The sequence below is a fragment of the Galeopterus variegatus genome, unplaced genomic scaffold (assembly GCF_000696425.1).
Source record: "Galeopterus variegatus unplaced genomic scaffold, G_variegatus-3.0.2 Scaffold2389, whole genome shotgun sequence".
Lineage (NCBI taxonomy): Eukaryota > Metazoa > Chordata > Mammalia > Dermoptera > Cynocephalidae > Galeopterus > Galeopterus variegatus.
Genome location: NW_007728500.1, coordinates 39712 through 45937, shown reverse-complemented (window position 1 = coordinate 45937; position 6226 = coordinate 39712).

The window sequence follows — 6226 nt, the reverse complement described above, 5'->3', positions numbered from 1 at the left end:
GGGGGGGGGGGGGGGGGGGGGGGGGGGGGGGGGTGTGCCTGTGCCGGGCGGGGCTGGGTGAAACACTGTGTTGACTCTTTGAGTATCTCAGGAGAGAATGGAGCTGTCAGCACCAGGGGCTGGTGGCCTCAAGCATCCCCCACAGCCACCTGCTTTTGGAAGAGGCCTGTGGCCCCAGCAGATCAAACATTCGCAGCTGTGTCTTGTCTGGACAGGACGCTAGAGGGCGCCGTCCTCCCGGCGTTTTCCCAGGATCTCCCCCAGTTGAGCAGGTGCACAGCAGAGTCCATTTTTTCCTAATGACTTAATGATTTAATCTTATTTTCTCGGCAGAGCACACTTTGGATTTCCCTGGATACGTTGGGACATTACCGATCAGAGTAATTAATATGAGTTTCATAGCTCAGGAACCAGCTGATCTTGCTTCTCCAGACTTGGTTTTTCCATTGCTGTTTTGTTTTCTCTTTGTTAAGCACATTTCTCTAATGGCATGTTAACCTCAGTGGGCTTGTCCTGCTGCTGGAAGTGATCAGTGGGTTTTGTCACCTTCCTGCCTTGGTGGGGCACGTTGTTCAGCTTGCCAGCAAAGCCCCCCCTTTTGGGGGGGCTGTGACTGTGACACCCACGAGGGGGGATGTCAGCATCGCTTTTTTGATAATTGTGAGTTTCTTTTGGGTTTCACACCCGCCCCCACTTCTGTGTCTCCTAGCCTCTCTTTCCCTTTCTGTTAACGAATGGCAGATCTTCACCACCAGTGACTGGAGCCGCTTTGAAGTACTCATGATAAACCAGCATGGTCTATTGGTAGAAAGGTGACCACTGCGCCCTCCAAAAATCAAGGGAGCAGAGAGCTCACATCAAAAGACTTGCCAAGGGATTGGGGTGAAGGTGGCCAGGATGCCGGGATTGCCGGGCACTTGAGCTAAGGGGGCCCCAGAAAATGGGAGGCAAACAGGGGGCCTTTTGGGAGGCTGGGGAGGCCGGCTCCGGGGATGTGTGTGCAGCTGTTCATTGGAGAGGTGGGGAAACTGCGCGACGTGCTAACATGCTCCAGAAGAGCAAGCACCAGGTGGTAGTGACCCTGGGCCCTGCCACCGAGGTCACCAGCGAAGCCGGTGCCTCCCCCTCCGCAGGTAGCCTGGCTTGCCTGAGCAGGGCCTGCTTTCGTTTCACTCCGAGTCCTTTGAGGAAAGCTCCCGAGCCTCCTGCGGGCCCTGCGGCCTCCTTCCCTGGGCCAGCCCGTTGGTGCGGTTCTCCTCGTCACTCGTGATGGTGTCTGACTTTGGGAGGCCCTTTGCACTTTCAGAACCGATGCGGTGTGGCGACAGTGCTGCTGGTGTTTCATGAGGAGTTGGAGCTCTAAGTCAGCCTAATTAGTGTCTGTTTTAAATGCCCGGGGACCACATAAGGACGTTTGTGGTGGTGCCTGAGCAGTAAATTCAGATCTTTGAGATTAGATCATGCCTGGTTTGTGGTGAGGTAGCTGTTTCAATGTCCAGATTCTTTGATAGCTGCTGACCCTGGGGCACCTGCCCCTCGAGTCGTGGGAACAGCTGCTTAATGAGGCCGCTCCTCGCCTCAGCACGGGCGGGTAACTGTGGCTTTCGGGACACAGCTTCAGTTTGGTTTCATTCAGGCAAGTCCTTGTTGAGTGGACGACCCTCAGTAATGCTAAACTGCTCCCTGTAACCCACTGCAGGTGCCGATGACAGGACGAGAAGGGGAGGAGGGACCCGGCATTTACGGTTCAACTACTTTTCCACGCACACCATTGTGTTAGGTTAATTGTCGTGACAACCTCATGATTGGGCCTGGTTATTAATCACCCCTCTGCAGTGGCAAGGCTGTAAAGACGTAAGGAGTTAACGTGTGTGCCGAAGTCACGTGCCTCTCCAAAGCCTCCACTCTCTGGGCTCCTGTCTGGACTGGGACTGACCCTGGGCTGGGAGATCTGGAGGAGGGGAAGAGGGGACATCTGCAGTGGACTCTGAAAGTGCACCCCTGGTGGCAGTTGCAGGACGTGGTGCTCGTGGAGAGACACAGGATGGGCAGAGGTGTGGTGGCCTGAGCTCTTCGGTGGAGCGCGGGGCAGGCAGGGTTCTGCCGGGGGGAGCGGGAGCAGGTGCTAGAAAGGTCAGCTGGGCCGGGAGGCAGACGACAGTGCCGGGAGGAGGGGTCTGAACTTTGTTCTCGGAGGCCCCTGAGGATTCCACCTGCTGCGTTCGAGGGGTGGATCCACGAAACTGGCCCGCTTGGCTTTCCCTCTGAAAAACCGACCAGATCGACCGGATCGTCGCATGTCTCTAAGGGATCAGTTGTCCTTTAGGAGCAAGAAGCCAGTCGGCCCCGCCCGTGCCCTGGTTTCTGCTCGCCCGGGTGGCTTATATGGTAAACCTGACATTTTAACGTGCACCTGGAAGTCCTTCTTCCTACCCTCATTCCCACAGACAATTCATTTTCCTGTGTTTCTAACATTTTTCTGATTACCCCAGGGACAGAGGGGAAGAAAAAGACTGGCTTTCTGGGCCGAGGGAACTATCTAACACTGGCGTCTGAACTTCAGCTTTTTCTTTTTGCATTTATACTGAACAACTCTTGGTATTCAGAAGACCTCGTTTCCCCGAGGCGGACGGGTTCTTTCCCTCCGGGTGGTCTACACTGTGGATGCCTGCAGCAGGTGCTGGTCTGATGCACACACCGGGGGGTCAGGTTTCAGAATGTTGGCTCAGAGGCTGCTTGTGCCAATAAGGCCCTAATTGCAGAGCAGAATCCCTCCTCTTGAGTCTGTCTTCACCCTTGGCATGGCCACATGGCAATAATTAGGTTCTTGGTGACCCACGACTGCCAGGCTAAAGCAAGCCTTAATGGAAACCCTCTTTTTCCACCCAATTAAGTGGCTGGAGGTGGAGTGTTGTGCAAGAACAGTCAGTTTCCCGTTCTGCTTTCTCCTACCGAAGTCCGCCATTTAGCCCCATTTCACCTGCATAAATGCATTTGTGTTTATTCGATCGTTCACTCCACAGGTGTTTATTGAACAGTTCCCACATGTTGGGTTTTGTGCAGGACCTGAGCCACGGTCATGGACAGGCCCTGGCCCCTGTGCACTGCTCGCCGGGAGCAGGGAGGTGCACACACCCCACAGCTACGTGAGCGGGGAATAGGCTGTCATGTGGACAGGGAGCTGTGGGAACTCAGAGGAGGGGCCCCGACTCCGCCCGGGGTGGGTGGGTGTGCAGAGAATGCTGTCCACATAAGTCTGGGGAATAGGCCGGAGTTAGCTGATATAAAGTGAAGGGCCGTTCAGGTGGTGGGGACAGCTGGGACAGAGGTGTGGAGGTGTGACCCCTGTGAGTGGCATGGAACAGCCTCGTTGGAAGGTGCGTGTGGAAGCGGGGGAGCTGCAGCTGGGTCGGTGAGAGGAGGTGTCCTCCTGAGAGTCTTTGGGGACCACTATGAGGGGTATGGGTTTTATCCTGGAGCTGGTGGGTGCCATGGAGTGCTCTACACTAGGGACTTGTGTGGCCAGTTTTGTGTGTTGGAAGGATTGCTGCAACAGACAGGACTCTCTCAGTCTGTATATGGCAGAAAACTCAACTCAAAGTGGTTGAAGAATGAAACAGAATTCATCAGTGCATTGGACTGAAAGGTCCAGGGTGTCTGGCTTCAGGTAAGGCTTGATCCAGCGTGCAGATGTTGTCAATCAGCTGTTCTGTCCTTCTCTCGGCTCTTTTGACCTGGTTCTGTGTCATGGTCAGATGAGGGGACTGCTCCAACCTGCGTTCTCTGGGTCAAGGCCAGTGGGAAAGAGCGCCTGGTTCATTCTGCATTCTTGGTGCTGTCTCATCGGCTCTAACTGGGCTGTGCCCGTCCCTGACTGTGTTCCTGCAAGCACACCGTGCCAGTTGGCTTTGGCCTGGGATACCTGCTCCATCCTGGGGCTGAAATATAAGGCCTGAGAATGGTGGCGGTGGGGGCTGGCTGTCCCCGAGGGAAGGCTGAGTCTTGTTTGGCCAGAAGGATGAGTGGATGCGGAGGAGTAAGACGGCGGCATCTGGGGCAGTCACTGCAGAAGGGCAGGGGCCGGGCCGGGATGGAAGAGGCCAGGGCAGGGCTGTGGGGCGCCAAGATGGCCGTCCTGCTGAGAGTGTCCCCCAGCCGCCCCAAGGGCAGGACGCAGAATGCAGACTGCGGGGGGTGGTCCTGGGTCCAGCATCTTGGTTCCTTCCTCTTTGTTCTCGACCGCAACACAGTGTTGGGGCCTTTGCTTCACTCCTAGTCCCGGAATCATGTTATTGTTCTGCGGTCATTTGCACGGGCGAGGCTGTGCTGTGGGCTTCCCTCCCGGCTTCCTCCCTCTCTCTGGTTGCTCGCTGTGTCCTCGAGGCTGGCAGTGCTTCTGGGAGAGTCCTGAGACCTCTTCTGGGTCCTGGGGCCATTTCTGTTGTTGAACCCAATTCGCGTCCTTCCCTGTAGAATTGGCTGTCCCCTCCTCGGGCACCACCATACCCTGCACGTGCCCCTGCCAGAGCATCTGTTTATCCCTCTTCCCTGCAGCTTTATTTTTATTTCACAAGGAACATAACACAGTCTGGTGGCAAAGCCTCCCTCTATCTCTTCCTTACTCTCAGTCACTCGTCCCTTCTGGAGGCAATGCTACACTTGTCATTATGGAGCGTGCCCTTTCATCCCTCTCTCTGTGTGAATTTAGATATACACACATGTAAATACACAGTGTTGAGTCTTCTGGCTGTATTTTTTACATAAATATCATGCTGTATTGTTTTAAAAGCTTTTTAAAAAAAGCAACACCATGGAATGTTTTTCACTGAATTAATTGTACATTGAGTCCTGAAGGGGCTTCTCTGTGCCAGGTGCTATGCAGGCTGTTGGGGTGGAAGTGACGAGGACACATCCTTGCCTTGTTGACTGCCTGAAGACTCTCATGGCTTGAGGGCAGGTCCTCCTGGGTCACGTGTTCAACCCTGGAGAGCCCCTGGACCAGGCTTTGTTAGATCAGCAGGCTGTAATGCCCAAGACTTGCAGCTGCCTGAGTAGCACAGAATTTTAGCTGCGCGCTCTCGATGTGGGGTCAGCAGTGCCTGTTGACCTCCTTTGGATTTGGCATTATTGGAATGCTCACACATTTATTTTAGCCTCTAAACTTATTTCATCATGAGAGATGGGATGAGACCTCGTGCCCCAGCAGAACAAGCCTCATAAATCAGCACTGAAGCTGAGGGATCCTGATGGTTTGGGCAGCAGTAACGGGGCTTTGTCGTTCCCCTGGTCTTGTCAGCAGAGTACAGAAACTCATCTTCCGCTTAGAAATGACAGTGAGTTAATTGCACCTAAGTACACAGAGCTGCGTGACAAGGCCAAATCCAGTCCTCAGTAAAAACAAACTAGATCTGCCACTTGACAGGTTAAGAGGCTCTTCCTTTTCAGATTTGCTCCATGAATTGCTGAGAGTCATCTCACTCTGTTCTCGCATCCGGGTCAGGAGGAGCATGGCTGGCTCTGGGGCTGTGAGCTTGTGCTGCGTGTCACCTGGGCCGGATGTTGTCATCGGCCAGCTTGTAAATTTGAGAAACTTGGAAATTGAGTTTGGAGTTCGGAACTTCCTGAGAAGGGCCAGACCTCTCATTTCGAGGCCTTTGCATGCGTGATATGCCGGAAACAGCTCCCCCCGTTGAGTTAGGACCTGTGGCCCCTTCCGATCACCTTACCTTTGGGTGTCAGAAGAGATGGCCCAGCAGCCTCCCCCAGCCATTGAGTCTGGTGACGTTCTTATTCTTATTTGGATCTCATTTGGATCTTATTTTAACTCCATGGAGCTGTGAGATCATCACACGAAGTACAACTTCATTTATTTTTAGAAGAACTGCTCTGTTAAGACCTTCGTGGCTGGTGAATTTAATTATTCTGATAAGTTATGACTTCTGTGAAGAAACGACTCCTCTTAGCACAGATGGAAGTTGGTAAATTCATAGAAAGTGTTCATTTCCCTGGTGGCGGCCTGGAAAATGTCATTTAACAGAGATGTCTTCGAGTTGCTACTTAAACACGGTGGTGAGGAATCCCGATGCCTCTTCCCTGGCTGAGGAGAGGAGCCGGTGGGTTCGGCTGGAGGTGCGCCCTGGGGCGGGGGTACACCCTGGGGTGGGGGCGCACACGGGGGCAGGGGCGCGCTGGGACGGGGGCACGCTGGGGCAGGGGCGCGCTGGGA